The sequence below is a fragment of the Lagopus muta genome, chromosome 7, assembly GCF_023343835.1.
Source record: "Lagopus muta isolate bLagMut1 chromosome 7, bLagMut1 primary, whole genome shotgun sequence".
Taxonomy (NCBI): Eukaryota; Metazoa; Chordata; class Aves; order Galliformes; family Phasianidae; genus Lagopus; species Lagopus muta.
Genome location: NC_064439.1, coordinates 44,764,494 through 44,788,169, shown reverse-complemented (window position 1 = coordinate 44,788,169; position 23,676 = coordinate 44,764,494). Strand labels below are relative to the sequence as shown.

Here is a 23,676-nt window from a genome sequence, read left to right as displayed (position 1 = left end):
TGTTGATACACTTGCATGGAAGCCTCAGTAAGAACTGAAGCTTTCATATGTAATTTGAGAGAACAGAAAACGAATTAAAGGAAAAGGCCTTGTAGGATGTTCAAATGAATATGAAGCAAAAGGGGGCAGTTAGACTAAGTGGCTATTTAACTGTAGATGCAAGACTAACAACCAAAACAGAATCTTTGACTGCTTGCAGCATGTTTAACTACGTAATGCCACAAAAAAGCTGCTACCATGTTAGCTTCTTCTGCAGTTCAATGGGAAATTACACCGTTTGCCTCAGAAGCGTCATTTTAGCTTGTCACCAAAAGGTCCACTTTCTAGTATGATATGCAATACTTTGGCAGTATTAACAGCTACCTTCCTTGTTCATCTATCTCCTAGAAAAGAGAAAACAACCATATCCACATAAGCTAAAACATTTTTCCTTTTCTCAGTCAGGATAGACAAAGACAGATGTTCTCTGACTCTTCCCCTTTGGATGAATGGTAGCACAGTGTTTCCTATCCCTTGCATAGTTGCAGCATCCAGCTGGGGAAACAGGAAGATTAAGGTGACTTAATGACTCCCCTATAGATAATTCCACAAGAAATGGTGTTGTGCAGCTGACAGAGAATTTGGTGCACGGTTGAGGAATCTGAAACATATGGATATTCAGTTAAAGGCTAGAGCTGCTGTTTGGATCAGACATACACTGGACAAATCACTTTCCTTGGCAGAAAACACAGAAATAATTGAGTGGAAATGTGTGAAAACAAGAAGTGCCATGCAGTCAGGTAGTGATGGATACCATGCTCAGCAACGCTCCCATATTCAGGTCTAGACACCTGCAACCCTTACACTTTGATTATGACTGTCCTTGTACTGGTATGAGGGAGAAAGGGTAGGTCAAATGGCATAGAAGGCACTACTATTAGCTTTATACAGCCCCACATTAGCTCCAAACACATCCTCGCAATTCAAAGACTAACTCAATTTAAGTATTACTTGCTTCAAAATTTCAAACTGTCCTCAAAGCAGCATTCCTATATTTTTTTCTTCTACATTTGCTGCAATAAAGCAGAGGAGGAATTCATCTCTCTCATTCCTTGGGCTGGCTTTTTCACCCACTGCCTCTAACTCTGGAGCAGAGCTCCTTCTTCCACCTTGTGCTAAAGGGGCCTTCAATGGATGCAGCTCTCCTTCTACTGTAGGTACTTTCCCACTCATGGATTGAGCTTGCAAGGTTTTGGAGGTAGAACAGAATGACTATTTCTTGCCACAAAAAATGTGAGACTGTGAAATTGCCATCTACTACCTAATCCAATTGTACATCAGAAAGCTAGCTTGCTTTATAACTCCATTACTTGAAAAAAAAAAAAAATGCTAGCTGGGAAAGATATCCTAAAGTCACCTGTCAGTAATTAATATCTTCCTGTTAGAATTACTTTGTGTAATAATCAGCGTTAGCACTTTGCCACAGATCTGTTTGTTGCATGCATTTCATTGTGTTTCTACCTTTTTCCCCCCTGGAATCATAACAGTCCTGAATTTCACTTAAGAGGTTACACTGAGGAAAAGTCATTATTTCTCTTTTTTTCCCCCCCCATCATCCTTTAAGAGTAGGATTCAAATTGCACGAAAGGGGAGTATACAAAAACAGCTTTTACTGAAAAAGGTAGTGTGATTACTGGAGGGTGATATCTTCGGACACTGCACTCAGCTTGTTCTAATATTAACTAAATAATACATTAATTTGAAGAACAAAATTGCAAGAGGGACCAAAAAAGGTAAAAAGAAGTTCAGCAAGTCGCCAGATTTCAGCTGGTATTTTAACAGGCTGAATTGTAAAACAGTTCACCACCACAAATTCATTAGGAATGCTGCTTTACATCAGGCAAAGACCAGACTGCTTGCAAACAGCAAGATGCATTTTTCTGGGGGAGGTGGTGGAGCATGGAGGTTGTAAGTCTTCAGACCACACTCCAGAAACTGAATAAAGATGCCACTATGCATTTACCAAGGATATAAAAACAGAAGATATCCACAATTGGCATTCAAAATATAGGAAATAATTATCCACAAACTGGCAATCAAACACAAAAGCTGGCCACTTTGACAGTTTGCTTATAGTATTCTTAGCAGAGATTTTTTTTTTTCCTGAGACTCATGATCACATAGATTCTCAGAGTCAGAATACTTGGGATTTGCCAAAAAATATACTGCTAAAATGGCTGTAGGATAGAAAACCCTGCATAGTGCAGAACGAGTCATTGCACACTACAGTGGCTGGTTAGCATCCTGGGACTCATCGTTTCTCCAGGTACAAACTCTACACTTCAGAGGATGCTTCTATTTCACTACTTCATGGTATTATTAGTTCTGCAAACACAAATATATTTACTGCTACCAACCTGTTAAGGTGACTGTCATTTGTAAGCAATTATTGAGAACCATGACTTTCTGGAAGAATAAACTGGCCAACTACTCACGCCACTGGCGTTACCAGCTTAGGCCACATTTGGAATTAGTCAACTGTGAGATGAAAATCGCCCTATTTGTTTATTGCTCAGCTTCACTGAGAGCACCAGAGATCCAAATTATATCTTCAATAAATGTTGTTGATGACTTTATCCCATTGTAATCCTCCTTGTCCATACCACAAAGAGGAAAAGTCTTCCCAGCAAACGCTGTTCCTGAAAACTCTCAGTAAAGGAGAATCTTCTCAAGGTAAACTATGCCTCTGATTTCCTATTGGAAGCTTTTAATGACTACAGAACCTGAAGACAGCTGGCTGACAATTTTGTACCTCCATTATGACTAAAATTTTCCAAGCTTTTTTATTTTTAACCTTCAGCTTAAGCAGCTCCTTGGGGGGGGGGGGGGGGGGAGGTCTCACCTTGGCTTCACGCTTTGCTTTCCCCAGTTCTCCTATGACACATTTTCCCTTTCCATGCCACACTCATAGTTTTAGGGTGAGTTATCTGCCAATGGGATCAAGTGAAGATATGGGAAAAAATTAATATCTATAGATAATAGAATATTATTTTAATTGCCACTCCTTACTGTTGTCATAGTTTCCAAACACACAATTATATTATTAATGTTCAGTTTAACACTAACAAGTACCTGATGTTCCCTGTGGGTCAGTGTGTTTTGGACTTTTGCTTTCCTAACAGAACATTAATTGAATCACAGATTGCATTTAGTGATGCTAACTATTAGGAATGACTGGTCACCTTTTGCTCTTTAACATTTAGTTTTAATGAAAAAAATCTACTTATACTAGAACAGAATCAAAACAACTCCTTAACTCACAGTTCTCACCACACAAACTACTTATAAGGCAGACTAAGAGGAAAAAAAGCAAACAAAAAACAAGTTCAAAACAAAGCAGGCTGATTCAATGATTCATAGCAATGAAGACAGATCTGAGTATAAAGAAAAACATTCTCTTCCGGCTGCAACAAAAGAAAGTGGAGATAGACAAAACTCCTTTTTCCAGAAGGATGTGAAGGCATTTTGATCATGCCCACCTCAATTCATTTAAGACAACTAGTTTTAATAGCTTCTATCCTCCCTTCTAGCTGACACAGAACAGAACATGTTCACAAAAAAGTTCAGATCACCCTTCTCAAAAAAAGCAATACCCTCTTCGCCTGTCTGGATGTATGACAAAGATCAAAACTGGTCAATATTTACTAACAAATTATTGGAAAATTTCATCGGTAAAAGCTGATTTGGTGACACTGAATTATACCGAAGAGAGATTAAACTGACAAGCTTCTATAAGATACAACTCAAGTGTTACATTTAAGCCATATAATTTCATCCAATACTATGATAACTTTTTTTCTAGATCCAGAAAACTCAGATTTCTTTTGGGATCCCCACCCACTGGAGAAAGGATCTTGCCTTTTTTGTTCACCTGTCCCTTCTCTGACTATTAAGGAAGTTAGACTGAGGAGATACTTCAATCACACTGAATTTTCTTGTTAAAACAAACAGGCAGATTGCAAAGGAATCTGTAATCAAAGAAATCATTGGATTGTAAGAATGCACCTCATTAATCAGCAGATAACCCACAGGGGCACCCTCACGTATTCAAACCACAGAAAAACCCTCAGTCAGAACTTCTACTTTCCTAATTGACACCTCGGGTCAGTGAACTTTGGAACAGTTGTAGGATGCTATTTCCGTAATTCCATTGTTCAAGAGAGAACCCATCAAGTGAGCAAGTCAACTCCCTGCTTGCAGTTACTGGAAGTCAGTGCTGTAAGCACACTGCTTTGCTGTACTGTCTCTTCCTATACTAGAAGATGTTCTGCTTTGACAAACAGAAGAATGGAGAAAGGGAAAAACACAGCGTAATGCTGATGTGAATCACTTCTGGTGGCTTAAAATCATAACGGTGCTTCTTTTTTGTGCCTCCTAGAAATAGAAGGAAATTGCTACTGTACAGCTGTGGTAAATCAAGGAACAGATGAAGATGCTAGAAATGGTAACAAGCTGAGCTGTTTTCTGTTAGGACTGGGAGTGCAGACTCATACTGATGACGTATATTCACAAAGTAAGCATGGGGGGCCCTGGCATGATCTTACCCATGAAATAAGCTGTAAGGAGGAGGTGATAAAGCTGAGTCTTGCTCAAAGATGCCAAAACTGAAGAGATGGAGCATTCCTGCTGACAGCAAAAGAAAAAAAGCAGAGGAATCTTCCATTTAAAAAAAAAAAAAAAAAAAGAAGAGATGGGGAAAGGTTAAATTTGGTACTCTGTGGACTCAAACTATCTTCCTATCACCTAGATGAGGTATGTTTACCTAAATGTCAAGATGTACACTGCAGACTTCAAAACAGAATGGACTTCTCAAGTCAAATGAGAGTTTCTCAACTCTTGTGACCTTTGCAAACTGTGATTTTCTGAAATATTTTTAATAGATTTTCTTTATAAATATATACATATTTACAAATATATATTATATATATACACACACTAAACCATTTTTGTCCTAGCCTCTTGAATAACGTAGTTTCAAAGCACAGGAAACCAAGCCATTAGAAGGAAACATCACAGATTCCTCAGGCCCAATACACTTATTAACATGGATCAGTCTGAAAGGCCTCACTTGGAGTATTGTTTCCAGTTCTAGGCTCCCTGGTACAAAAAGACAGGGATGTAGAGAGAGTCCAGCAGAGGGACATGAAGATGATAAAGAGCCTGGTGCATCTTTCTTATGAGGAAAGGCTGAGCGACCTGGGTATGTTCAGCTTTGAGAGAAGTAGACTGAGAGGAGATCTCATCAATGTCTACAAATATCTATCGTGTGGGAGGCAAAAGGATGAAGCAATACTCTTTTCAGCAGTATGTGGCAATAGGACAAGGAGAAATGGCCACAAACTGAAGCATAAGAAGTTCTGCACAAATGTGCATGAGAACTTCATGGTAAGAGTGATGGAGCACTGGAACAGGCTGCCCAGAGGGCTTTTGTGGATTCTCCCTCTCTCAAGATATGCAAGATCTGCCTGAGCCGACCCGTGCAACCTGGTGTAGGGAGCCTGCTTTAGCAGGGTGGTCGGTCTAGATGATTTCTAGAGGTCCCAGTATTCCAGCACCTACAATTCTGTGATTGTGTGTTTTCCATTCCCAGAACTGGCAGAGCTAACAGTAGACTGTGTAAGTTTATCCTTCCATCAAGAACTGGTGTTTTTCCAATCAGTGCGCCTAAGGTTGTGATATAAAAGAATTCAAGAACAAATGAACAAGAATCTGCAGGTCATGCTTTTCAGATATTTCTGCAGTTGTTTTTCATGGATAGCTTCACTATACCAAGATGAGGCTAGGTGCTCTGACCCTGCGTCCAGTTCCTGATTACATGAAATATGTAAATGTACGTTGATTACATTTCACTGTGAAAGAGAATACAACTGTTATGGAATAAAAAAAAAAATACTATATCTAAGCTTTTTTTTTGTTTTAAAAAGAGATCATCTGCATCTAGTTTTCATACAGGCTTTTATCACTGAAACTTGATAAAACTCGTAGCTACAATGCCAGCCTAAATAAATTCTCACCACTCCATCTTGATGTGGAAGGTGGCTGCATCTCACAGAAGCCACTCTAGTTATTTTTTAATACTCATTCCCTTCTCAGCAAGATGCATGTTTGTACTGAAATTGTAACCAATACAAGAATTTGTTGAGGTTGTTTAATGAGGAAAGCTTATATTGCTCAACAGATAATATATATGTCTACATATCTATCAGGGCCACAACACAACACAGGTGGCATAATAGGAATGTTACGAAAAGGGAAGAGTTCTGTTCATAGCTCAAGCTTTGACTCCTTCAGCTTTTTCCAGAGCTGTTCCTCCCTCCTGTACCACAAGAAAGAAGGTTATCTGAAGAACATCCACGCACAAGCTATTGAGAGACCTGGTGAAAAAAGGCTCTACTTGTTTTTTCTATGAGCATTATAGAATATGTTCTGGATTTTAGCAGTCAAACAATAAGTAGAATCAGCTAAAGTTTCTTCATTCTGATGGAAAAGTCAGTGAAGAATCTGCTTCTTCAGCAACTCCACATTTTACCTTTATCTTGTTTCGAATTTTGTATCTCTAACTTGCTATAAATCCTTCCTCTCTGAGGAGTCAGAAACAATACTGTTATGCAAATAGTGTTGGGATGAGGCTTATTATGAGAAGAAAGTGTGGCACTTGCTAAGTAACATTTTATCTACAAGCAATATTAATTTATATTGCTTTTTGCAACAGAGATGTTCCGAATAACTTCAAAGCTACAAAGGAAGGTCTACAGAATTCTCAGAATAATTATACTGAGACTTTTTGTAAACATGCTGGAAAATAATGAATATAGCTTATTGCTAATTGCTTTTGAACAAATAGTTGAAAAGATGAGATTGCAGTGCAATGCTGTACTTCCAAACAATTATTAATTGCATTTGAAAAAACACAAGAAGGGAAGAAATCAGTTTTGATAGAACACATGTTGCACATCATTTGCTTAGCATCCTCACTTGCACTTGGAAAAAAGAGATTACTAACCACAAATCTATATTACATAAGCAATCAGATATCAGCAAACTCATTCAGTAATCCCAGACCCTCTGAAAGGCATCAATAATTCAACAACTACACAGCTTCTTTTCACTTTTCCAAACTCTTTTCCACTTTTCTACATTATAAATGTAAAAAGCGTTTCAGTCCTAACAGTTAGCTCCTATATTCAATATTCCTTGCTTAAATCCACATTTCCAGCAGGAGTACACAACCCTGTGAAGTCAAGAGCTGTTGTTTTTTTTTTTTTTTTTTTTGTAGTAGTTTTACAACAGCAAGTTTTATATCTTATTTACAGTAAGTATGTTTAAACAATTGGGCTTAGAATGTTATTGACTGCTACTAGATGCAGAACTGAAATGAACTGCACATCCAAGGCATGAATGTTGGTGAAGGATAAATACATTTCCACTGTAACACCACTTGGGTTCCATGCATACAGGAGTGCAATCAGTAAACTGAGAGCAGTTTACCCATTACTGTTAAACTCAGGCCTCATTTAGCAGTACAGGGAGGCAGAAATGAAAAGTAAGGCTGTGTTAAATGAGCCAGGGCTCTTCTCAGCCCTCCACGCCTATAAAATCCAGTCACACAAGCTCACTAAAATACCTTCAACTCTTCTTGGCACACAGGTTTGATACAATCAATTATTCTAATCATCCATGACTACTACTGATTTCAAGGAAAGAAGGAAATCTGATTGAACTTTTGTGGAAAACTGTTCTGAGTCAAGGCAAAAGTATGCAATCTGAGATGCAATTGAGAAAGCATTTATGGCTAGAGAAAAAAGGCTCTGTACTGAGATACCGGGTTGCAGCTCAGCTGCCGCTTCTCACTTTTCTACACTCAGGTATAAAGCAGAAACTCTATTTCAAGCAGGTTCTTGTGTGTACAGTATGAGAAGGCAGATATTGTTACAGAGGGCAGTTTTGAGCAGACAAAATCACAGCTTCACTAAAGCCACTATGATCTCTTTAAGAAAGGCTTAGATGCTCAACTCAATGAACTGATGTCATGGTAGTAAAATCAGTGACTTATGACAAAAGAGTTAAGGTAGGTTTATGCCAGCTGAAGGACTGCCCTCCTCACTCCCCTGCTTCCTTCCTAAATTATCTATCAATGACTTCCAGTGGTTACTCAGGATGTAATTTTTGGTAATCGTATGCAAGCGCATTGAAAAGAAAGTATACTACCTGAGTACCAACACTGATTCCAAGCGCAGAACATTCTGCTCATCTCAGTGCTTGTCAATCATTTAATCCGAGTTCGCACCTCATCCTTATTTGACATTGCAGAGCATCAGGGTTGCTGTCAATGTGAGGGAGGAGAGAGGGGAAGGATAGATATTAGCAGAAAATCCGTATCAAGAGTCAACCACTTCCACCAACAACTTCCAAAGTCAAGTAGGAAACTAGTCTCTGGAAACTAAACTCCTACAACATATTCCTGCAGTGGAATATTTTGAAAAGTCAAGATCCAAGTAACATTTCCCTCCAGTTGATCACAGTGGAGTATTTCCTCTGTATGACTTTAAGTTTCTGGGTGAAACTAATATTTGGGTGTTCTTGAAAATCCAAAAGGCAATAATTTCAATCCCTTTCTAGAATCTAGAAACATAGACATTAGGAAACTCGAAATCAATTCATGTTGGTTCTGTACCTAGTCTGCTAGAACTGATGTCTAAAAGTCACCCGTCATCTCACTGTGTCTTGAGCTGTAAGGTATAACAAAAAAATACCCAGACTTCATCAAATTCCTTATGCTAAACGGTAACTATTGTTGTCTCATAGGAGTTTCACAGAATTTACACAGAACACAACATGTCTGACAAAAACACGACAAAATTTTACTGCAGCTCTTTTTCCCCCACTAAGATTTCTTAGACATGGTATTTGGGAGGGAACTGGGAGATGCTGCTCGCTACTCAGATTCAGCTGCCCAGCACTTCTCTGGGATCATGCTTGTGAGCACACATAAGCAGAACACCCTCACAATAGGATTCTTCAATTACATAATTTACATTCAGATTTCAAAATTACAAATGATTGCTTAGTTCAGAAGGAATGAGTACGTATGGGATGAATTAAATCTCTTATTTTACTAAGTTTGGAGAACTCAGGCTTTATTAAGATTGTTTCAACTATAACCCCCAGTTGAAGCAGCAATAATTACATCGAAGACTTACATAACTACATAAGACTACATAAACTGGATATATCAGCAGCTCTACTTGCTTTTGAAAATGGCAGATTGTTACCATCAAAAAAAACTTTCAGCTGGTTAAAAAAAATCTGTGGTACAAAGCACTGCATTGAAGTCTGCAGTACAGATCATTGCTACGCATTTAATATGTGACCAACTGGTTTGCAGCACACTACCAGGTGCTTTCAATCATTGCTTACTTAACTTGGATCTTGGATAATTTATAGCTAGAGTTATTGCATAATATACTCTGATGCAAGCATTTATTTCACTGAAATTCTACCTACAAAGGACAGTACGGCATGTAGGCTCTCAATGTTAAATCTGTAATTTCAGATCAGATGTAAGAAAAATGTATTTGAGCCCTTTATTGAAATCTGTGTGAACGGGTATCTTTTGTGTTGTTCTACAGATCAGGGTAAAACCATTCCACAATTACTGACTAACACACATACTAGTCACACTAACACACATTCTAGTCTACGTGAGATAATATCATCATTTCCCATGTTAAAGTGAGGGTCTGACAAGGGAAAAATAAAGTCATGATTTGCCAGAAATACAAGACCTACCAAGATACTACATATTTATCTACTTTTTTTTTTTTAAGCCAAAGGAAAATTAAAAGTTATTGTACACATTGAAACATCATCTACTGTGATGAAAACACTCAGCATGTAAATCTACAAAATTTAACTTCTTTCAAATGTTTATTGGCTTTCATCTTGTCTTGTTTAATAGATAGATGTTCTCTATCAAGATTTGAGGTTCTCCGTCTTAGTGTTGCAAAATATGCTATTCTTAATTGCCCTGTTTACCAAAATCAGTAAGAACGCTGCCTTCAGTACCTGTCAGGATAACTAACAGTCTGCAGGCTTTTTTTCACTTGGTAGTTGAACAAATGTTGAGTGTTTTTATTACGCTAGCAAATTTCTTTAGATGTTTTTATAGCTACCTCAAATTGGATACATATATATATTTTTAAGACTGCAGTGTAACTTAAGACATCTGATTCTGATAAGATCATGCTAGCTCCCTTAAATATGGGAGAAAATCCTTCACTAGATCACAGTTAAAAGTTTGACATACTGCTGTAGGATTCCCTAGTGAAGGGCAGCAAGGACTAATTATTCTGCACTGTTAGTATGGTGATTTAACCAATCAAGCACTGAAACTAATTTGCTTACTTTACCGATTTTGACACAGGCAATATTTCATTGTTAGTTACTACAGATTTTGCTACTTTGCTTAAGTAATGTGAACTACTTACTTTCAGTGACAAGTTTTCTTGCTTTAGTTGAGAGTTATAACCTGGAAGTTATGAACGGAAGCTGAATCATCGCTTGTTTTTGGAAGGCAGCATTTATCCACATCTGCCTATAAATACCCAAACTAGATAGCAGGCGGTTGAACTGAAAGCCTGAGCTCTCTGCTAACATGTTTGTTTCTCACTCCACGCTGACAGGAAAGCATCCCTCACACCAATCGCACTTTTTTTTTTCCAGTAATATTCATTTTTCCACACCCCTGCCTTTGCCATGGCTTTGATTTGAGTGCTACCAAATGGAAGAAAAGCAGAAGAGAACAAAGAACATCACAAAAACCTAATCTAAGTTACTGTGAGAAGTTATTTCTGAAGGGGAGAAAGATCAGTAAAAATAAATAGCAAGCAGAGATGTGTGATATCTGTTTCCAATTACCTTTTTCCACTATAAAATCACAAGACTGACCAATGTTACTGTTGTTAGCACACAAAATTCAGTGGAAAGAGAATCCCTAAGCTCAGCAGACTACTGAATACAGACTTAACAATAAGACACATATTTTAACTTCATTGTAATAGCTTCGGCCTCTCCTCTGACAGCAGAGGTTACCATTCAGTTAGAATAGTCTTCAAAAACAACTTTTAAGAATATGAGCTGGAATGTTAGGCAAAAGAAAGCCTGAAACAACAAGATAAGACATTATTCTGCAAGTGAATGCTATGCAGGTCATTCTAGGCTTCCTATTTATTCCCACAGAAGCTACAACAGATACGAACGGCACAACAACACTATTCGATAGAACAAATTCAGAGTTATAGAGCACCATTTTTCAACAGTCATCACCATTAACTATGCATTTTCACCAGTGATGAACCGAAGTCTGCCTGCTACATTCCTGAAAATCTGCATCAGTAGAGGTGACCACTCTTCTACAGCTGCAGTGATAGCATAATTACTAGGAAGATATTGTCCATGTAGTCCAGCCTTCACTGTGATAACATCCACTGTGTCAGTGGGTACAATTTTTTTTCCACATGAAGGAATTCAGTGACACACAACTTCGCTCCAGATACGTTTCTGTGTTAGCACCGTTCTGTCAGACTGCCCACTGCTGCCACTTGCCACACAGCAACAAAATTTAACAGAATACTGGAGGAAGTTTAACCTCTGCTGCCGTACCACCAACATCCACTTCTGATGTTTTGATGTTGTGGGCCAACGTAATAAGAGGCATTACTTTCTGATATTTAACATACTTAAGGAATTCTACTACAAAAAAAGTCTTCACTTATTCACTAACACTATTTTTTTTTTTGAAAGGGGCAGTGGGGAGAGAGGCAGGGGTAGTGATGCATTTCGAGGCCAGGCTGGATGTGGCTCTGGGCAGCCTGGTCTGGTGGTTGGCAACCCTGCACATAGCAGGGGACTGAAACTAGATGATCTCTGTGGTCCTTTTCGACCCAGGCCATTCTATGATTCTTCTTGGTAATGCATAATGCAATAATCATAGCTGCAATTGGGCCTTTACCATTTTTCATTCTTGGCCAGGATCTGAAGTACACTGCTTCCCAGAGCCCCACTGTACTTCAGGCTGTCCGGGGATCAGGTTTGTTTAATGAGCAGTCCTGAGACAAAACATTAGCTGCCTCTGCACAAGGATTAGCTCTCAGGTAGAATCACGATGTCTACAGCTGCAAGAAACAGACTGAGGGAGTACATTTTATCCTATACTGTCAGAAAAGGCATATTAGGAATCACAAAAAGGAAATGAGCTACAGTTCAAATGCCATCACCTGCTAGACAGCTCCCACGTGATGCAGAAGAGTGATTATAATTGTCTAATTTGAGTGTGCAACTTGAGGACAACAACAGTGCAAGCAACACATTGGAACGCGCTTTCATGTTTTACTAATTAGCACCCTTGCTATAACCTAATTTAAAATCTTTTTACAGAAAAAAGTATTAAAATTTTCATTCAAAGCCTTAAGAACATGGGAAAACACAGAAAACAACACTAATGTACTTTCAGTATAAGAAGGTACTCATTAACAACTTAGTGAGACAGTCAATCTGATACTGGAATAATTCCAGTTAGAATAATTCTGGTAGAGAAAGATGTGGTGACAGTTAATGACGTGTGATGTTCTTTAAGACATACCAGGATTCAGTTGAGTTCATCACCAAAGCAGTTAGGTTTTGTTTCTCCACATGCAAATAGGGATTGTCTTTACCTGTGCCAGGTACTTGCTGTGGTTATTACTTCCTAAAATTCTCACTTGGAAGCACAAAGAAGAAAGATCACTAAGCTGTGAATGTGAAGCTTGAGTTCTCACTGAGCAGCACGGCTCCTTCCTCTCCTGCACACCCACATTGCTGTACAACATATTGCTCTGTCTGCTTTGATAATCAGCATCTTTCAGGAGCAAGAGAGAACTTACTAAGATAAAAAAAAATGAACACAGGTGAAGTAACATGGTTTAGCCTGACAATTTTAACTAGCTCATTGCATACCAAAGATGAACTCCTACTGATCTCTTGAAAATAGGCAGCCCTCTGGGAATCAGAAGCCCTATTGATGCATTCATAGAGGGAAAGACCTGTACATATCCCCTCCCAACAATTGCACACACTTATCAGACTTCAGAGATTCAACTCTCAGCATTGAACTCCCCTGCAGGGGACAGACTGAAGTTTGAAATATTTAGTCAAATGCTGCAGTGGGCAAAAAGGAATCGTACAGAGCATTACACTAATGAATACAAGTATTTTCAAACACAGCTCAGGAATGCACCCTCTACATTTCATTCAAACTAGACTGATTTTCTGCAGCATCTGGAAGCTCACCTTCCTGAAGGAAACCCACAAATGGGCAGTATGCTGCAATAGTAGGACAGACCCACTAAAAACTACATTCACACTGGAAGTGAATACCTTTAAACTTAAGGCTTAATAGTGACTGATATAACTAATGTGCAGCAGGAAGAAACAAACTCACTGTAGCTTCCCCCCTTTCTGGAGGCACAGTGACTTCACATTTCAAGAAATCTTTCAAGTACCAGGTGCTTCATTTTTGGTTCAACAGGAAATGCTCAAAAACTCCCTTGTAAGTCAGCCGCCTCCATCTCTGACACTGAACAGCCCTTACATTCTGTAAAGCCTATCCTTCCCCTTGCTCACAATAAGCCAAAACAAAGGATGTGCATGGCCTCTTCTGTATCCTCCCAGGGGCCATTTTGTGGGCTTTCAGCTTCCTCTAAGTCTCATAGTCACAAAACCTCTCCCTGTGAAAGCTGCTTGGATTAAGTCCTCTCATGCTAATCACAAGAATAAGATAGAAGGTTGAGAACATGAGATAGGGGTGCAAGCTTTTTTGTTTTCAGGGCAGTGAGAGCCAAGGGGTAGTGGTTCAGATTTTGGTTTTTGTGTGGATTTATGTTCGTTCCTTAAGAGGTGAAGGGTTTAGATGAGGAAATTATATTGTGTTGAACACAATGTGGATTTCCTGCAGCATTCATTTGTTGCATGATTGACAACTCCTCCTAACTGGGAGGGAGAGGAGAAGCTGCTAACTAATGCAATATTTGTGGCTGTGATAGGTAGCAGGAAAAGCCATGAAGGTAGCTATCAGCTATCAGGCAATAGTGCTACCTCTACTAGCAGTTATTTTACTTACAAATGAGACAACTATAAAACAGATGTTATGAAAAGTTTAGGGAGGGTAAGAATTCAGACATAATAATAAGCATAAAAGACACTTCCTCTCCTTCTCAAATGAAGTAATTAACAAGAGGAAGCACAGTCTAATTTAATTTGTGTGTGGGTGGAAATAGTACAGAAATCTGCTGAGGAAATAGTTTGATTCAGGTGGCAGACTTGGAAGACGTATGCCATATTTCAACACAGAGTTAATGAATGGAAACAGGGGCCCCTTCCTTCATTGTGACACTTCAGGAAAAAATATGAAGAGTGGTACCAGAAGATACAAAAGTACAAAAGGTGTTAGCTCAATTTTATGCACTGCTTTGTTGAGCTAGATATTACTCTAGTAGGGTTTATAGCAAATATAACGAAATGGCAAAAACAAAACAAAACAAGAAACCTCTACCGATCTCTCTTGAAGAAATCATAGAATCAGAGAATAGCTTGGTTTGGAAGGAACCTCAAAGATCATCAAGATCCAACCCCCCTGCCACATGCAGGGCCACCAACCTCCATATCTAATACCAGACCAGGCTGCCCAGAGCCCCATCCAACCTGGCATTGAACACTTCCAGGGACGGGGCATCCACAGCCTCTCTGGGCAGCTGTTCCAGCACCTCACCACTCTTTATAAAGAAGTGAAAAAAATGAAATGAAGCATCACAGTAAATACTTTTGAAATAAAGATTTTAAGTACCAAAATTTTCATTTCAAGAATTAGAACTGACAGACTCTAAATAAGATATCTTAGCATTATAAGATACATTGCTATTATTACTTAAGTATGGAAACAAGAACAATCTCAGATGACACCACTCACATTTTAAGGGGACCCTGTAGAATGTACTTAAACTTCTCACAGCTACTAATTTGGTCACTAAAAATAAAATTTAATTTTAAACCTGTTGACTGTGCTATTGTTGCATATATAACTTCTATTCTTCCTCTTCATTTCCTATATGTTTCCACTAGTCTGTTTTTGAGGAATGTATACGTCCAGTGAAAGTCATTTTTGTATTAAACATATTTTTTTATAAGAAACATTTATCCCAAATGGTGCAACTCATACATACATGAAGTTCAGTACCACATTCTTGCTCTATCTTACTATCAAAAAAGGAGTTGGGCTGGTCTCTGTACAGCACCAGATTAGTTTGTCCAAGTTTGGTGTTCACACCTGAGAAGAACGCAGAAACATGAAAAAGAATAGAAGCATCTTGAAAAAGTACTTGGTTGATTAAGAAGATTTATCAAAGTGAAGACTGAGAAGTAATTTGCTTACTGTGTGCCAGTGCTTTCATGTGGCAGAAGTGTTTAACGGCATGAACTTGCTGACCTTGGTGATGCAAAGGCAAGAAAATTAAACTTGCTCTGTGCTATAAACAAGTACATGCAACCTTGAAAGACCATTCAGTCTCCCCCTAGCCAGTGTTTCAGTCACTCCAGACAGGGACAATCTCATACATTTTCAGTTCAGTCATGCAGATGCAAAGTTCTTAGATTTCAGACCTATTTGTGTTTAAGACTCCAGGATATCAGTGTGCTTTGAAGAATGGTCCAAAATATTTTTCATATTTAACGATGGTAAGGACCCTGATTAATGGCTAGACGTTTGCCATGGAGACAGATTTACCATCACATATGAGCAGAACTTTTCCTGCTTTAAAGAATCAAGAAACAGACACAAGCTTTTCTAGGAACCTAGACTAAGAGCATGATATGAATTCCATTGCCTCATTTAAGTCACATGTTTGTGCACATTAGATCATAACTTAAAAAATGCCAAGTTCCTATTCTTTAGGCAGACATCTCTTCATGTCAGATTTATCTCAGAGAAGATAGACCACCTCCTTGGAAAGCTTTCATCCTTCTTATTGTAGGCAGAGCCTACTACTTCCTTAGGACAAGTAGACCTGTCTATCTCGCATCAAATCTCATGGCAGAGTTCAGCCAGATTGAGAAATGATAGATTTGCCAAACCAAAAGTTTAACAAAAAAATTTAAAAAAGGAAATTGTCTAAAACACACTGGATTGAGATAGAACAACTCAAACTTGTGGTTTCCACATCTGCCAGCTTTAAGGACTTCCTTCTCAGCTACAATAATATCTACATAGCAGCATTTTCTGTCTCCTTCCAGAGCATATGAAAACCTTTCCGAGGCCAGATCATTTCTAGCATAAATCTACTCCTAGGGAGCATAATAGTAGCAGATAAGAATTCTGTTCTCAACCAAGTATCTACAATTTCCAGAGCAGGAAAAGATGCTGGAAAACTTCATTACTGGCAATACATACCAGTGAGGTCTTTGCCATTCTGATTAGTGAAGATATCCTTTCACCTCACAAATGTAGAAAAAGGAAAACTCACCTCAAAATATTTGAAAGTACATACTCTATTGCTTAATACACAATTACACTTATTAGGATTTCATCCATTACAGTAAGCTTACAATACATCAGAGCATTTTTTTTCCATGAAATAAGAGTTTGTTAGCCTCTTCACTCATGGAAGCAAGGACTGAAAATACTTCTCAGGAAGAAAAAGATGACATGCTCTTTTTCTTCTCATTATATAATCTCCATTGAATTTTCAAGAAAACGTATTCATCATGTCTTCAGCAGTTTTTCACAGCTAAATAAATTGGCTAATAAATAATGCTGAAATTGTACATGTTCCTCTGTTCAAGCAGATTTTGGGAGTTGGCTTGGTTGTTGGTTTTTTTTTTAATGACCCATATTTAAAGGTCTGCATCCCAAGGTCTCATTAACTCAAGGCAAAAAAAAAAAAAAAACCAACACCAAAACAACCACCCCTCAAGCCCATGGTAAACATAAAACCTGTAGCCACACAGAGTCAATGTGCTGCATCCAGCCCATCTATTAGAAAATACAATCCTTTATAGTGTTGTGAACCTGGAGCAAGCAAAGGTGCAGGGTGGGAAGCCAACATTGCACACAAGAAACCAGACTGCCCTGTCACAGCTTGGCTGGGCAGAGCTCAAGAGAGGGAGCAGCTGGACCAGCCTTTCATGGTGGAAAGGGTTTGGGAGACCCAGGTGGTGGTGACAGCGGTAAGGAGACGTCCTCCATGTTTGCATTAGAGGTGAGGATGGAGGAACAAACAGGCCCAGCCCTATGCTGTGAGGGTGGGACAGCAGCCTGTGTGCACTCTGCTTCAACAGTGAATTCCTGTAAGCAAGTGCAACTCCACAGCCATTCACCTGAATCACAGCAGCGCCTAGAGCTTTGAAACAGGAGAGCAAGTAAGCCTTGTTCCCTTGCAACTTAGGACTGTCCCTTCTCAAGAAGAGCTTGGTACACAAACATACAGCATAAAGATGAGAGAATTCTGACAAATTGAAACTGCAGCCTAAACCAAAGCACTGTTTCCTGAGCTACCTCTCCTGCTCAGCCGTTCTGTCTGCACATACTGCATTTTCAGATAATACATTTGAGATGCGACCCATGAACTTATGAACAAGTAGCTATTTGGGCTCAGGATAAACTATATATGCACATACATATACAAACATACACACAGTCTAGCTATATTATGTCAGTATTTTGGAATAACCTTCACAGTATAAAGCTCCATTAAAAATGCTGCATTTGCTTCTGCAACAAATTGAATAAGAAAGCATCTAGTAATATTTGTAGACTGGTCTTCAATTTAACAGGACTGAAGTGTATAGGATATGACGACTGTTCCTTATTACACTAGATGAGATGTGAACAATTCTTGTTGCATTTGTCAAATGTGGTAGTCAGCAAAATGTAAATGGCAGAAGATAGATTTGAGGACAATGCTGAAAAAACAACAGTGGGTCAGACAGGCTGTGCAAAATATCAAGCACTAAAACACGGCTCAGCGTTGACAGACAAGGAGCAAAGATGCATCCAAAGTAACACGGCATTTTTTGACCCCATGAACTAGCTGACCACTCAGAAAGAGGAAAAAAGAGCAACCAGATAATTCACATTCACAATAAGATTAATTACATGGGGCGTTTTCTGTTTTTCATTGGAGCACATATCTGTTTGGAATACATTGATGTAACTCTGCTCTTAGCTCCTAGCTCAGCCCAGGATGGAGGGGAGGGTGGACCCAACCTTTACTAGCAAGGCTGACCATTCCTAGCAGATGGAGTAATCAGCCAACCTGAAGCATTTCCTTTGGTCAGATCTCAAAAGCCACAAGCCTAAAGGTCTTTCCATTACTAAACAAAGTCATGCTCAGGGCAAACATCATGCTGTTTGCAACATGAGTTGGGTTAGCAGCCATGCTGACAGATGCCATGCTGCAAGATACCTCCATGTGTGGAGAGAGACATCAGTGCACTGATGATAACATTATCAGTGCATACCATGAGAACATAGTGAAAAGGATGGGAAACCTGTGCAAAACACTACTCACATCCTATTTGTAGATCAGGTTAGCCCACATGTGGTTTGAAGTAAGGAAGAAAGGTAACCTACCAAATACTTTCAGTGCATGTGAGTCAATTCTTGGGAATAAAAGAGATGAGATAGCATAGCTTTATGCTAATACATGTTCTCACTTGCCACATCCCTGCTTCTAAGTAGTCAGAAAACTGGATTCTCTTTCTTATTCTGCTTCCCACCAGAACCAGGAAGTGGATGGCATGATTTCTATATTTAGTACATCTTCCAAGCAAACAAAAAAATCCCAAAAACTCACCACTGATTCCAGTGCAGGTTCTCCTTGCAGAACAGCCTTCGATTTCTTAGCACACAAGTAAAATATTTTACTTGTATTTTTTAAAATGATTCTTAAGTACACAACCAAACAAAAAGAATTCCAGGAACAACAAAATCAATGAGGCAATTATCCCAAAAGGTATGTATTTCTAAGTCGATTTTGTCATGTTTGGTAAAGGATGAACACGGATGGTGTCTCTCCAAGAGTGTCAAGAGAGATTTTTCCTCTATTACCCAGCTGCTAATTTCTGCACTACTTGCAGGAATCTAATTGTTGTTAAGACCTCTGCTTTTCTACCAAGTGCAACTAGAACAGACCAGTAGTTCACAATTGCCATAGGCTAACCAACATACATGCACGCACACATGGAGCATTACCCCATAGGCCACCTTTTCTTATGAAGACAAAGAAAAGAACAGTTGCTTTTAATTTAGATGTCTGAGAATAAATATATGAACTTACAGAGGGGAGACTAAAAATAAAGTAATAGAAGCTAGGAAGACAAATTCTTCTGTTGCCTGTGACTGAAACGTACACACAGCTGTAAGCCTCATAATCTTTCTTTCACCTCAAAACAAGCAGCTGTCACTTCTGAGAGCTGCTTACACCAGTGACATAAGCAAAGGATTGCTGGTTATCGATTCCATTAATCGCAAACTCAGATAGTGAATTAAGCATCATCCTGATGTGCTGCTGGGCTTAATGAAGAGGTTATTTTCAGGGGTAGAGTGGTATTAGAGGGGGGCTGTAATCATGGAGAGAAAAACAGGATCAAGGACAACATGCCACCACTTCCAGCATTAAATTGCAGAATGCATTGGTTTACTGCTAGGAAACAGCTCCACCTCCTGTTCTGCACACAGAAGCTCTCAGATGGCTCACTCCAAAAAAACGTTGGGAAAAAAAAAAGCCACCCACCACCACCATCACCTCACAGCTGCTGTTTTAGAGTCTCTGCAAAGAGGAAATAAAATTGAAGCTTATGTCTACAAAATTAAATCCTCTTTATGTACACCTTTAAGTAGCACTTTATTTTGCTGGGACAGAACATTAGAAAAAAAAGATTATTACCTGATAGTGTAGGCTGTTCTCAGCTCCCTCCCCTCCTGCCCCCCCCCCAAAAAAACTTTTATATGGTTAGAATGGAAGTCTGTCCTATATACTTTGCTGCTGTCTCTGCTTGCCATTTTACAGGGTGCTTTAAAGCTTCTATTCCATAATACAGCCAAGTTTGGGTGCTCCAGTGACACAGCTATCCTGCTATAAATACCCTGTGAAATTCAACTGGAGTTTTGCCATGAATTCTAAGAGAAAGTTTGCCACTGCACCTAGGCAAAAGGAATTGGGAAATTGGGGTGCAGTACTCTTACCCCTCTCAACACAGAGGCACACTTTTCTCCACATTCTGTCATGCTACATCCTGACACAAATTGGAGAAAAAGAAAACAGTATGGAGGATGCGTCTGTGAAAGTGTGTAGAGAGTTGTGCAGAAAGACACTGCACAACTGCTTCTTGTGAAGCATTCCCAGAATACTTGGAAAGCTGCAAAAACCTGAGAGAGTACCTACAGGAGGGCGGCAAAACCAGGATAAAACATGTTTTAACATAAGGAGAAAGGTAATAAAAATAACCTAATTTGATCAAAATGCAGGACATATTCTTTAAAGGAGGAAGCAGGGACAGCTCTGCTCCCATTCAAGCAGCCTGTGCTGTATCAATGACAAGTTTAGAATCGAGGCTAGACTGCATTGTTTCACTCTTCTTCCAATTCATCTGCAGTAAAAAACTTGTCCTGTCATGGAAAGCAGGGGAGAAGTTCTTTCTGCCAATTCAGAATGGCAGAAAGGAGTTTCTATGTACAACTCTGAAAAGGAAGATAAACATTTACAGTCAAGATTAAAGGACAGTATACTTAATGAATGAGAGTGAGAGCCAAGGTATATACAGAAATCTAGACACTGATAGGAAGGTGAGTTTGTACTAACAGAATAAAGATTCAACTGTATTTCAAAATGGTCTACCAACTGAGCAATAAGAATGGGGATGTGGGTGACCCCTTCCACTCCCATCAAGAAATTCTGAAGGTGCACTCTTTCTCCTGAGCAGAGAAGTTTCTTGGCCTTTAGAGCTGCAGTACAAATGCAAAACAGCTTTCCCCATGATCCCATCTGTGCTGTGAAGCCACCGGATTGCTCATACGTTGTAATGTAGAGGCCAGCATGGGAAATCGTGGCTCCTATTCCCATTTAGTATGACCTCTGCGCTGTTAGTAATAAAATATGTAAAATATGAGCTATACTTCCAGAGCATTAGATGATGATCAAGACCTGCAATTCAAACATGGACAGAAATAAATGCACATTAACTTGATTTCATGACAATCTTTCCACTAGTTATGGAAGTAACTCAACACTTTAATGCCTGGTTACTGAATGAATGCAAGATTAAGTAAGTTCAGATTCCTCAGTGTGGGGGACCAAGTTTAGGGTTTCCTTCAATTCACAGCTGGAATGCAAACCACAGCAGGTACTTACTGGATCACAGTGAAAGGTTTCATAGCCATCCAGTAGTGTCCTATACTCCTTACATACCAGCTGCCTTTATCACTCACCTTTGTACAGTCTCTCTGGATGCCATTACATCAGCATTTAACCTATACTGGAATAGCATTTGTTACACAGAACTCTAACACAAGGCATCTGACTTATGAATGGGAAAAGTCCGAGTGCTACACAGGCTGGCACAAAGAAAAAGTATCCTAAAGGCTTAATTTATCTGCCCATAAACGGCAATGGGGATGGATGGATGCCAGTTATTCAATAGTACTCCATCAGCCTGTCAGCAAAGGCAAGATGACTTACGCTGAGCATCTTAAATCTTTCAAGAGGCACAAGTGTGTCCTACTTGCACTTGCATGTTGGAAACCAAGTACCACCCTACTGGGGAGATCATACCCTCTTGAGGAAGTATATCTACTTGCTGGAGAAGAGTCAACTTTCCCAACTGCTCCCAGGAATAACGTGGGCTGAAATCCCACTCGTATCCTTAGAGCACCCACATGGTACAGCTCTGTGTAGTGTGGGCTCATGTATATTAGAATGCAATATGAACCCATTCTGTACCTGCTTGTTGCAACAACTGGAGTTTAATGCAGTTGCCGAGCTATTATTTCACACTGGGGGAGTTAACGGGATCAAAATTCAGGTCTGGAGAGCTGGGAGGTTTGTATTCGGATTTGACACACATGGCATTCATCCTCAACACTGAAAACACTTACGCTATTTATTTCACAGTCTCAGAAGGTAAACAACTCTATCATCTGCTTTAAAATGGCTAGCAGACAGCATGAACCTGGTGGACCTGTAAGGAGCAAGTATCGAGGAAGTGTCCTCTGAACATGTAAGAAAACCTATCAGTTTTGACCACGCACCCGCAGTACTAGTTGACTGTATTACCCGGCAGAACACAACATTATCCTCTTTCTTTTCACTCTAAGTATGAGCCTTCTCAGCTAAGAGCTCATCAGCAAGGAAATAAAAGCAGCGTAACAACAACTTATGAACAATTACCTATTTTTGTGCATCTGTGAAGGAGACCTTGATATGTACTGACTCCCATCTACTGTGGCATCTCTGATGTTACAGGGCTAGCAGGATGGCTTTGCAATGGGAGCCCACCTCATTCCAAGTATCACTCCTAAGTGGTATTGTTGTCTGGGAGCAAATCAGTTTCAAGGGCTGACTTCATAGTGGATTAAAAGAAAGGGAAAATATTCTTGCAGCTCCTGAAAACTTCCCCTGAGAATTAGCACTACAATAAAACATGCGGCTGTGTGAGAATTCCCACAAAGCAGAAATCCTTGCAGCACAGAAAGGGAAAGAATGTATAAAATTAAGCCAGTTAAAATAGCAGTATGATCTGTCTGAACACCTTTCTGTTAAGGCACAGGTTTTTAATACAATTTTTATGACCCTTTTGAGGACAGCAAGATGGTACAGAGACTGGTCAAGGATAAATCCAAGGAGCTGGAAAAGAAAGGGCCTGAAGTTGCACTGCTTATTGGCATTTCCTAGAACAGGTCACAGAGCTGCACTGCCAATCTGTGCTGTGCCCTGTGTGGTACAGCCTGCCTCAAGGCAAAACAGCAGAGCACCTCAGTCTGGCATCACTGCACGTGGGGACAAGCTAGCTTTCCAGAGGAAGGATGAGCTTTTTTCTGCAATGCTGAACTATGTTCCCTGAGAGATGGAGGTAAATCACTTTGTGGCTTTATTTATTTAATCCTTTATTACTATTACTGATACTTTCTCTGACCAGAACCAGAAGTCAGCCAAGCAACACACAGACCTGTTCTCATTCACTACTGCTGCCTCGGAGCATGCACTACATCAAAACAACAGCCCAAGAAATTCCCTCAAGAGTGCAAGTCTGCTCCTCAGATCAGTTCTGCAACAAACTCATGTAATAACCTTTTCAGTTATCTCTGCCTTTTCTTGGGTACAAGGCAGACCCTTCTATTCTACCAAGTGAAACACACAATACCAAAAGCTATTCTTCCATAGGTGAAATTTTGAAAGAGCTACTATTAACAGAAGGTATATGGGGTGCAACAAGAGAGCAGATCACTTTGAATGACAGACTGGAAGCCACATGGATTTATACCCCTCCTCTATATGTGTGGTAGAAGAATTCTCACCTACAGGAATAACAATTCTTGTAGATTCAGGTTTTAAG

At 39.4% G+C, this 23,676-nt stretch overlaps 1 protein-coding gene across 2 annotated transcripts in view; it reads right to left on the bottom strand.

Annotated features, from left to right (window-relative positions):
* Nucleotides 1-23,676, bottom strand: part of STAC (SH3 and cysteine rich domain) — a 253,811-nt gene that overhangs the window by 199,447 nt on the left and 30,688 nt on the right. Inside the window, exon 3 of one of the 2 annotated variants that reach the window (XM_048950686.1) lies at nucleotides 8,248-8,362. The exons of the other annotated variant lie outside the window; for it this stretch is intronic. The gene's annotated coding sequence lies outside the window, so the exon portion shown is untranslated. The remainder of the gene's footprint in view (nucleotides 1-8,247; nucleotides 8,363-23,676) is intronic. 2 annotated transcript variants of the gene reach the window in all.